Raw genomic sequence first — 10,000 nt, forward strand, 5'->3', positions numbered from 1 at the left:
CATTTTCAGGGCTAGTTGATTCGGCAGGTGAGTTGTTACACACTCCTTAGCGGATTCCGACTTCCATGGCCACCGTCCTGCTGTCTATATCAACCAACACCTTTTCTGGGGTCTGATGAGCGTCGGCATCGGGCGCCTTAACCCGGCGTTCGGTTCATCCCGCAGCGCCAGTTCTGCTTACCAAAAGTGGCCCACTGGGCGCTCGCATTCCACGCCCGGCTCCATTCCAGCGAGCCGGGCCCCTTACCCATTTAAAGTTTGAGAATAGGTTGAGATCGTTTCGGCCCCGCGGCCTCTAGTCATGGGCTTTACCGGATAAAACTGCTTTTTGCGAGCGCCAGCTATCCTGAGGGAAACTTCGGAAGGAACCAGCTACTAGATGGTTCGATTAGTCTTTCGCCCCTATACCCGGGTCGGACGACCGATTTGCACGTCAGGACCGCTGCGGGCCTCCAGCAGAGTTTCCTCTGACTTCGCCCTGCCCGGGCATAGTTCACCATCTTTCGGGTCCTATCGCACGCGCTCAGGCTCCACCTCCCCGACGCGGCGGGCGAGGCGGGCCGGTGGTGCGCCCGGTTTAGTCTGCCACCCCGTAGGGCCGGGATCCCACCGCGGGCCGGCGCGCGCCGGCCCCTCACTTTCATTGCGCCGTCGGGTTTCGTTCGTGCCCTCGGACTCGCGCGTGCGTTAGACTTCTTGGTCCGTGTTTCAAGACGGGTCGGGTGGGTAGCCGACTTCGCCGCTGACCCCTTGACGCCACTCTCGTGGACCGGTCCCCGCCCGGGACGCCGCGCCACGGCGACCGCGCACTGCGGACAGTGCGCGGCCGGCCGAGGAGGCGCGGCGGGGGCGAGGGGGTCCCGTCCGGGCGCGAGGGCCCGGAAGGCGCAGTGAGTACTTTTGTCCGCGGCCCCGGGGCGTTCCGGCGAGGTCGGAGCGGGGGACGCTATAGAGCGCGGGGGCCGCAGGCCCTCCCGCCCGAAAGCGGGAGGCGGGACACCCCGCGCCACCGTCGTCCCGGGCCCTTCCAAGCCGAACCGGAGCCGGTCGCGGCGCACCGCAACGGGGGAAGTGCGCCCGGCGGCGGACGTCCGGACCGGGGCGCGTGGCCGCGCCCGCCCCGGCCCCGTCCCCCGAGGGGGAGCGGGAACCGGGGACGGGACGCGACCGCCGCGCCGACCGACCGGCCGCCCTGGCGCCGCCGGGTTGAGTCCCCCGAGCAGACTGCGCGGGCCCCACCCGTTTACCTCTTAACGGTTTCACGCCCTGTTGAACTCTCTCTTCAAAGTTCTTTTCAACTTTCCCTCAAGGTACTTGTCGACTATCGGTCTCGTGCCAGTATTTAGCCTTAGATGGAGTTTACCACCCGCTTTGGGCTGCATTCACAAGCAACCCGACTCCGAGAAGGCCTCGCCCCGGCGAGCCGGGGGCCGCTACCGGCCTCACACCGTCCCTGGGCTGAGCCTCTATCAGAAGGACTCGGGCCCCCGAGCGGCGCCGGGCTAAAGCGGCCTTCCGTACGCCACATTTCCCTCGCCCTACCGCAGGGCGGGGATTCGGCGCTGGGCTTTTCCCTCTTCGCTCGCCGCTACTGAGGGAATCCTGGTTAGTTTCTTTTCCTCCGCTTAGTAATATGCTTAAATTCAGCGGGTCGTCTCGTCTGATCTGAGGGCGTGCGCGTAGAGCTGTGCGGTCGGGGCCGGCGCCGGGACCGGCGCCGCCGCCATACGGCCGTTGTGATCCGTGCGGGGATCCGCTTGCTCGGCGACCCTCGCCGAGAGCAGCCCCGCGCCGCACGGACACGCGACACCGACGGGCGGACGGACGCCGAGGCGCCGACCGGGACCTTTACCTGAGGAGGGCGCCGAGCGCCGCCGCCATACGGGCCGCCGCGCGGAGCCGCGCGCGCGGAGCACCTTCTCGGTATGCTAAGTACCAGCCGTACTCACCGGCAGCCGAGAAGCACCTCCGGACGCGCGGACGCGCGACACCGACGGGCGGACGGACACGGAGCGCCGCCCGAGTCTGTATTTGAGGGTACGAAGGGACGGGGGTCCCTGCGAAACCCCAGCCGCGGAGTGGGCGGGGACACGGGTCGCGCGCCACCCGCCGGGCGGACCGGCGGAATGTCGCGGAGGGCCCGAGCCTCGCCCGCGCGGACCGGGTTCTCGCGCCACCCGCCGGACGGACCGGCGGAATGTCGCGGAGGGCCCGGCCCGCGTCCGATCGATTGGAAAGCGCCGCTCAGACAGGCGTGGCCCCGGGGTAAAACCGGGGCCGCAATGTGCGTTCAAAGTGTCGATGATCAATGTGTCCTGCAAATCACATTAGTTCTCGCAGCTAGCTGCGTTCTTCATCGACGCACGAGCCGAGTGATCCACCGCTAAGAGTCGTACGTTTGGGCCCTTTTACGTCCGCCCGGGACGATCGGAGACAAATTCACGACAGGGTTTGTACCGGAGACGAACGCGCCGCGGGTGCCGTTCGGTCGCTCCCGCGAGCGAGCCCCTAACCCGCGGCGCGGTTACCGACGGGCGCGATACGCGCGACGCCGCGACGAGCCGAGCGGGTCGGGCGCGCGGCGCTGAGGCCGGCGCCCGGCGTCTCCCGCTCGGGGCCGCGACGGCGCCCGAGACGTGCGTCGGCCCGGGTAGGTCGGGCGCTCGGCGCTGAGGCCGGCGCCCGGCGTCTCCCGCTCGGGCCTGACACGACTCGGCGACCGGACTCGCCGGGTAGGTCGGGGGCTCGGCGCTGAGGCCGGCCCCCGGCGTCTCCTACCCGGACCCCGGAAGGCCATCCGACTTGGAAGCCCCGCCGCGCCGCGAAGCGACGCTTTGGGTGTTGCTACCCGTCAGCGAGTGGGTTTGGTTTACAAGGGCGGCGCGACCGCGCTGACACCGAGGGGGGACTGGCCCCCGACCCGGCCGCGGCCTGCCCGGACTATGGATGGACAGAGGAGACCGCGGCGGACCGCGCGGAACCGAACCCCCGGTGTCCGGAGCCCCGGGAGGAACTCCGGTGTCCGGGGGCCGGCCCACGCGCGCGCTACGCGGCCCCTCGAGGGCTCCGGCCGACGGACGCGTTTGGCCGGGGAAAAAGGTAGCCGGTGGGAGCACCGTTTCGTCGCCCTGAACCTTCGTCTCGGGCGGGCGTCCCGACGCCGCCGCCATACGGCCGTTGTGATCCGTGCGGGGATCCGCTTGCTCGGCGACCCTCGCCGAGAGCAGCCCCGCGCCGCACGGACACGCGACACCGACGGGCGGACGGACGCCGGGGCGCCGGCCCGAACCGTTACCTTTAAAGGACGGGAGGTCGTCGAGGCGAGTGCCGCCCCGGAAGCGCGCGCCGGAAGCGCGAGAACCGCGCCGAGCTAGGGTCGTCGGCATAGGGGGATTCCCCGGTTACGGGGGTCCCGCGCACGGCCGCCGCCTTTCGCCCGTCGCTGGCGGTCGCCTGTCGTCGCGCCGCGCCGCGCTACTGGGGTCGTCGGACGAGCGCGCTACCCCGCTCGCACGGAGGTAGCGCGACATCGCCCGCCGCCTTTTCTCGCGTCGCGCCGCGCCGCGTGGCGCCCGCCGAACTCGCTCCGACGCGCGGCCCGGGAGTGACCCGCGCCGCGCCCCCCGTCCCGTCCCGTCCCGGTCTACCCTCTTCCTCCGCCTGCGACGACCCGCCGCCCTCGGCGTCTGGCTCGTCGGGGGTGTACCGAGGCGGATCTGCTGCCGCTCGTACGTTAATGATCCTTCTGCAGGTTCACCTACAGAAACCTTGTTACGACTTTTACTTCCTCTAGATAGTCAAGTTCGACCGTCTTCTGGCACACCGCCGGAGCCGGGGCCGGCCCCGGCGGGGACTATCCGAGGACCTCACTAAGCCATCCGATCGGTAGTAGCGACGGGCGGTGTGTACAAAGGGCAGGGACTTAATCAACGCAGGCTAATGACCCGCGCTTACTGGGAATTCCTCGTTGGTGGGAAATAATTGCAATCCCCAGGCCCTGTCACGAGCGGGGTTCATAGGATTACCCGCGCCTGCCGGCGCGGGGATAGACGACGCGCTTATACGCTCAGTGTGGCGCGCGTGCAGCCCCGGACATCTAAGGGCATCACAGACCTGTTATTGCTCATTCTCGTGTGGCTGAGAGCCACTTGTCCCTCTAAGAAGTTTTCTGCCGCCGACCGCGCGGGGGGCCGCGGTACTATTTAGTATGTTTGAGTCTCGTTCGTTATCGGAATTAACCAGACAAATCGCTCCACCAACTACGAACGGCCATGCACCACCACCCACGGTATCGAGAAAGAGCCTTCAATCTGTCAATCCTTTCCGTGTCCGGGCCGGGTGAGGTTTCCCGTGTTGAGTCAAATTAAGCCGCATGCTCCACTCCTGGTGGTGCCCTTCCGTCAATTCCTTTAAGTTTCAGCTTTGCAACAATACTCCCCCCGGAACCCAGACACTTGGTCGGTTTCCCGGGTGCTGCTCGGCGGGTCATGGGAATAACGCCGCCGGATCGCGAGTCGGCATCGTTTATGGTCGGAACTAGGACGGTATCTGATCGTCTTCGAACCTCCGACTTTCGTTCTTGATTAATGAAAACATTCTTGGCAAATGCTTTCGCTCTCGTCCGTCTTGCGCCGGTCCAAGAATTTCACCTCTAGCGGCGCAGTACGAATGCCCCCGGCCGTCCCTCTTAATCATGGCCCCAGTTCATGACAACCCACAAAATAGAACCGGAGTCCTATTCCATTATTCCCAGCTGCGATATGCAGGGGCGGCCGTGTGGCCTGCTTTGAACACTCTAATTTCCTCAAAGTAAACGCTTCGGGCCCCGCGAGTGACACCCAGCGAAGGGCATCACGGGGGCTTTTGCCGAGAGGCAGGGGCTGGGACAGACGGATGCACGCCTCGCGGCGGACCGTCAGCTCGCGTCCCGGGGTCCAACTAGGAGCTTTTTAACTGCAGCAACTTTAAAATACGCTATTGGAGCTGGAATTACCGCGGCTGCTGGCACCAGACTTGCCCTCCAATGGATGCTGGCCGATGGGTTTGTGTTCGGCTCATTCCAATTACGGAGACTCGAACGAGTCCCGTATTGTTATTTTTCGTCACTACCTCCCCGTGTCGGGAGTGGGTAATTTGCGCGCCTGCTGCCTTCCTTGGATGTGGTAGCCGTTTCTCATGCTCCCTCTCCGGAATCGAACCCTGATTCCCCGTTACCCGTGGTCACCATGGTAGGCGCAGAGTCTACCATCGAAAGTTGATAGGGCAGACATTCGAATGAGTCGTCGCCGCCTCGGGTGGGCGAGCGATCGGCACGAGGTTATCCTGAGTCAACACAAAGGGGGGGCCGGGCCGGCGGAACGAGGACCGGCGCGCGCGGAGCCGCCCGCGCCGCTTACGCCCCCGCCCGGAGAGGCGGAGGCCGGACGCGGGGGACGCGCGCGACGGCTGAGCCCCCGCCCGCCGGACACCGCGTGGGTTTTTGTGTCTGATAAATGCACGCGTCCCCGGGGCGAGGCCGGAGCCCCGCCCGCGAGTCGGCGCTCGTTTGCATGTATTAGCTCTGGATTTGCCACAGTTATCCAAGTAACGGTGGAGCGATCAAAGGAACCATAACTGATTTAATGAGCCGTTCGCAGTTTCACTGTACTGGCCATTCGTACTTAGACATGCATGGCTTAATCTTGAAAACAAGCATATGCTACTGGCAGGATCAACCAGAGTGCGTCTGCCGCCGGGGGGGCGCTGCTGGTGGCGGTGCGGCCCTGGTCCGGGACGAGGCTGTGGCTACAGCCGGGCCCGGGGGGCCGCGCGACACTCGTATACGTTCGGACGGGCTGACGAGCGGGTGTCGTGAAACGATGTTTCGCGCGGAGCCCTAGCACGCGTGGCGTCGGGCTCCGCGACGGTCGGACGTCTGGGTGTGGCTCGAGACGGAAGCTCGACCTCGGTTCGTCTTGGTTCTGCCGCCAAAAGGTTCACAGCCGAGGCATGGTTTCGCAAGAGGGCCCCGCGAGTGCCAGCCGTGGATCCCGCCTCACTCGTAACTCGTATCGGATTCGTCCGGCCTCACTTTCGTTCGCACATCGGACAGTTATACGTGTGCTTTAGTAGCTTCCGTTCCCTCTTAGTGAGGCCGTCCGTACGTACCGCCCCAGCTCTTTCTGAGGCGGGTATCCACTCGGCTCGGGGGGGCCCAACGTTTGCCTAGTATCCTCGGCGCTGGAGCTTGACCCGCAAAGCCGGAGGAGCCGCACGCCCGAACACCGGCTTGCGCCGGCCGACGTGGGCCCTCCGAGGCGGGTCTCGTGTGCCAATCGCTCAGTTGGGGAACCGGCAGGCCCGTGGGCCGACGCCGGCTCACCCGGGGGTGAAGGGTGCTTCGATGGAGGCCCCCTGTCAGCCTCCGCGGAAGTCCGGCTTCAATACTTTAAAGTTTGAAAAACTTAGACATTTTTCGAGAACCGGAGCTTAGAGGGGTACATGCAAAAGCCAGGGCCGCGGGAAGCGCCCTAAATACTTCAATACTTTAAAATTTGAAAAACTTAGAAATTTTTCGAGAACCGGCATCTTCCCTCGGTAATTGCGAGATGCGAGGCCGCCCCTAGCCTCTGCTCTGTCGGACTCAATGGTCACGGGTGGCCGCTGATTAGCCCTGGTGCTCACCTCTCAAAATTGCGAGTCCCTAATATAATTCTGGCTGTCGGCTGGAGAAGGGGGTATAAAATCGGCACTTGAGGGAACGCCGGGCCCTCAAGTTCGGGGCCCTCTAGCGGATTTTTGAGGTACTGCACTCCCATTGGAAATGCATTGCCCATAGGAATACATGGGCGCTCCGTCCACTACAATGTAATTCCCTCACAATATCTGCCCCCGCGTGGCCGCGCGATGCTACTGCTGCCCCGTTGGGAATGAATGGGCCTTTCGGAGGCCATAAATACAGCGCCGCTGCATGGATTTTGGCGGTACTGCGGCTGTCGTTGAAAATACATGGACCCGTCTGAATGAATGGGCCTTTCGGATTCCATAAACCCAGCGCCGCTGCATGGATTTTGGCGGTACTGCGGCTGTCGCTGAAAATACATGGACCCGTCTGAATGAATGGGCCTTTCGGAGGCCATAAACTCAGCGCCGCTGCATGGATTTTGGCGGTACTGCGGCTGTCGCTGAAAATACATGGACCCGTCTGAATGAATGGACAAAATATAAATCAGACACTACAGAACACAAGCATAATCCAAGATTACAAAATCATCTCAGCCTTTAAAAGAAACAAAAACCTGAAAGACTACTTAGTAAAAAGTAAATTACCAGAAATCAACATAACACAAACGCAGGGCCCCACATTCTACAAACAAGCCACCACAGTTAGGAACACCGTCACCAACACAAACTACCTAATTAAACAAACAATCACACCTGCTACGGAAAACTGAAAATACATGGACCCGTCTGAATGTATGGGCCTTTCGGAGGCCATAAACTCAGCCAGCGCCGGGCCAGTGTTTGGGGTATTGTGCCCGCCACTAGTGGCTGAATACATAATAATAATAATAATAATAATAATTCCCTTGTATTGTCATTCTGTGTAACAATGTACACAGAACGAAATGTCGATTGCACTGGGCTAGTGTTGAGGGAACGTCGGGCCCTCAAGTTCGGTGGCTTGGAGCGGATTTTTGAGGTACTGCACTCCCATTGGAAATGCATGGGCGCTCCGTCCACTACCATGTAATTCCCTCACAATATCTGCCCCTGCGTGGCCGCGGGATGCTACTGCAGCCCCGTTGGTAATGAATGGGCCTTTCGGAGGCCATAAATACAGCGCCGCTGCATGGATTTTGGCGGTACTGCTGCTGTCGCTGAAAATACATGGACCCGTCTGAATGAATGGGCCTTTCGGAGGCCATAAACTCAGCGCCTCTGCATGGATTTTGGCGGTACTGCGGCTGTCGCTGAAAATACATGGACCCGTCTGAATGAATGGGCCTTTCGGAGGCCATAAATCCAGCGCCGCTGCATGGATTTTGGCGGTACTGCGGCTGTCGCTGAAAATACATGGACCCGTCTGAATGAATGGACAAAATATAAATCAGACACTACAGAACACAAGCATAATCCAAGATTACAAAATCATCTCAGCCTTTAAAAGAAACAAAAACCTGAAAGACTACTTAGTAAAAAGTAAATTACCAGAAATCAACATAACACAAACGCAGGGCCCCACATTCTACAAACAAGCCACCACAGTTAGGAACACCGTCACCAACACAAACTACCTAATTAAACAAACAATCACACCTGCTACGGAAAACTGAAAATACATGGACCCGTCTGAATGTATGGGCCTTTCGGAGGCCATAAACTCAGCGCCGGGCCGGTGTTTGGGGAATCGTGCCCGCCACTAGTGGCTGAATCCCGGGCTAGTGTTGGGGGACTTGTGCCCGCCAATAGTGGCTGAATCCCGGGCTAGTGTTGGGGGACTTGTGCCCGCCAATAGTGGCTGAAATCCGCGCCGGTGTTTGGGGAAATGTGCGCGTATTATCGGGCCGGTGTTTGGGGAATTGCGCGCGTATTATCGGGCCGGTGTTTGGGGAATTGCGCGCGTATTATCGGGCCGGTGTTTGGGGAATTGTGCGCGTATTATCGGGCCGGTGTTTGGGGATATGCGCGCGTATTATCGGACCGGTGTTTGGGGAATTGTGCCCGCCACTAGTGGCTGAGAACTTGGCTAGTGTTTGGGGACTTGTGCCCGCCACTAGTGGCTGAAATCCGGGCCGGTGTTTGGGGAATTGTGCGCGTATTATCGGGCCGGTGTTTGGGGATATGCGCGCGTATTATCGGACCGGTGTTTGGGGAATCGTGCCCGCCACTAGTGGCTGAGAACTTGGCTAGTGTTGGGGGACTTGTGCCCGCCACTAGTGGCTGAAATCCGGGCCGGTGTTTGGGGAATTGTGCGCGTATTATCGGGCCGGTGTTTGGGGATATGCGCGCGTATTATCGGACCGGTGTTTGGGGAATCGTGCCCGCCACTAGTGGCTGAATCCCGGGCTAGTGTTGGGGGACTTGTGCCCGCCAATAGTGGCTGAAATCCGCGCCGGTGTTTGGGGAATTGTGCGCGTATTATCGGGCCGGTGTTTGGGGATATGCGCGCGTATTATCGGACCGGTGTTTGGGGAATTGTGCCCGCCACTAGTGGCTGAATCCCGGGCTAGTGTTGGGGGACTTGTGCCCGCCACTAGTGGCTGAAATCCGCGCCGGTGTTTGGGGAATTGTGCGCGTATTATCGGGCCGGTGTTTGGGGATATGCGCGCGTATTATCGGACCGGTGTTTGGGGAATTGTGCCCGCCACTAGTGGCTGAGAACTTGGCTAGTGTTGGGGGACTTGTGCCCGCCACTAGTGGCTGAAATCCGCGCCGGTGTTTGGGGAATTGTGCGCGTATTATCGGGCCGGTGTTTGGGGATATGCGCGCGTATTATCGGACCGGTGTTTGGGGAATCGTGCCCGCCACTAGTGGCTGAATCCCGGGCTAGTGTTGGGGGACTTGTGCCCGCCAATAGTGGCTGAAATCCGCGCCGGTGTTTGGGGAATTGTGCGCGTATTATCGGGCCGGTGTTTGGGGAATTGTGCCCGCCACTAGTGGCTGAGAACTTGGCTAGTGTTGGGGGACTTGTGCCCGCCACTAGTGGCTGAAATCCGCGCCGGTGTTTGGGGAATTGTGCGCGTATTATCGGGCCGGTGTTTGGGGATATGCGCGCGTATTATCGGACCGGTGTTTGGGGAATCGTGCCCGCCACTAGTGGCTGAATCCCGGGCTAGTGTTGGGGGACTTGTGCCCGCCAATAGTGGCTGAAATCCGCGCCGGTGTTTGGGGAATTGTGCGCGTATTATCGGGCCGGTGTTTGGGGATATGCGCGCGTATTATCGGACCGGTGTTTGGGGAATTGTGCCCGCCACTAGTGGCTGAGAACTGGGCTAGTGTTGGGGGACTTGTGCCCGCC

At 61.4% G+C, this 10,000-nt stretch overlaps 2 non-coding genes and 1 pseudogene across 2 annotated transcripts; all 3 read right to left on the bottom strand.

Annotated features, from left to right (window-relative positions):
- On the bottom strand, positions 1-1,674 carry LOC148345117 (28S ribosomal RNA; annotated as a pseudogene; the record flags this gene model as incomplete).
- A 564-nt stretch (positions 1,675-2,238) lies between these two features.
- On the bottom strand, positions 2,239-2,392 carry LOC148345118 (5.8S ribosomal RNA). Its single transcript, XR_015848820.1, has one exon. It is a non-coding gene; the product is annotated as a 5.8S ribosomal RNA (ribosomal RNA).
- A 1,342-nt stretch (positions 2,393-3,734) lies between these two features.
- Positions 3,735-5,721, bottom strand: LOC148345119 (18S ribosomal RNA). Its single transcript, XR_015848831.1, has one exon. It is a non-coding gene; the product is annotated as an 18S ribosomal RNA (ribosomal RNA).
- Positions 5,722-10,000: the final 4,279 nt, after the last annotated feature.

The sequence above is a fragment of the Urocampus carinirostris genome, unplaced genomic scaffold (assembly GCF_059441175.1).
Source record: "Urocampus carinirostris isolate Australia breed hairy pipefish unplaced genomic scaffold, RoL_Ucar_1.0 HiC_scaffold_95, whole genome shotgun sequence".
NCBI classification, from domain to species: domain Eukaryota; kingdom Metazoa; phylum Chordata; class Actinopteri; order Syngnathiformes; family Syngnathidae; genus Urocampus; species Urocampus carinirostris.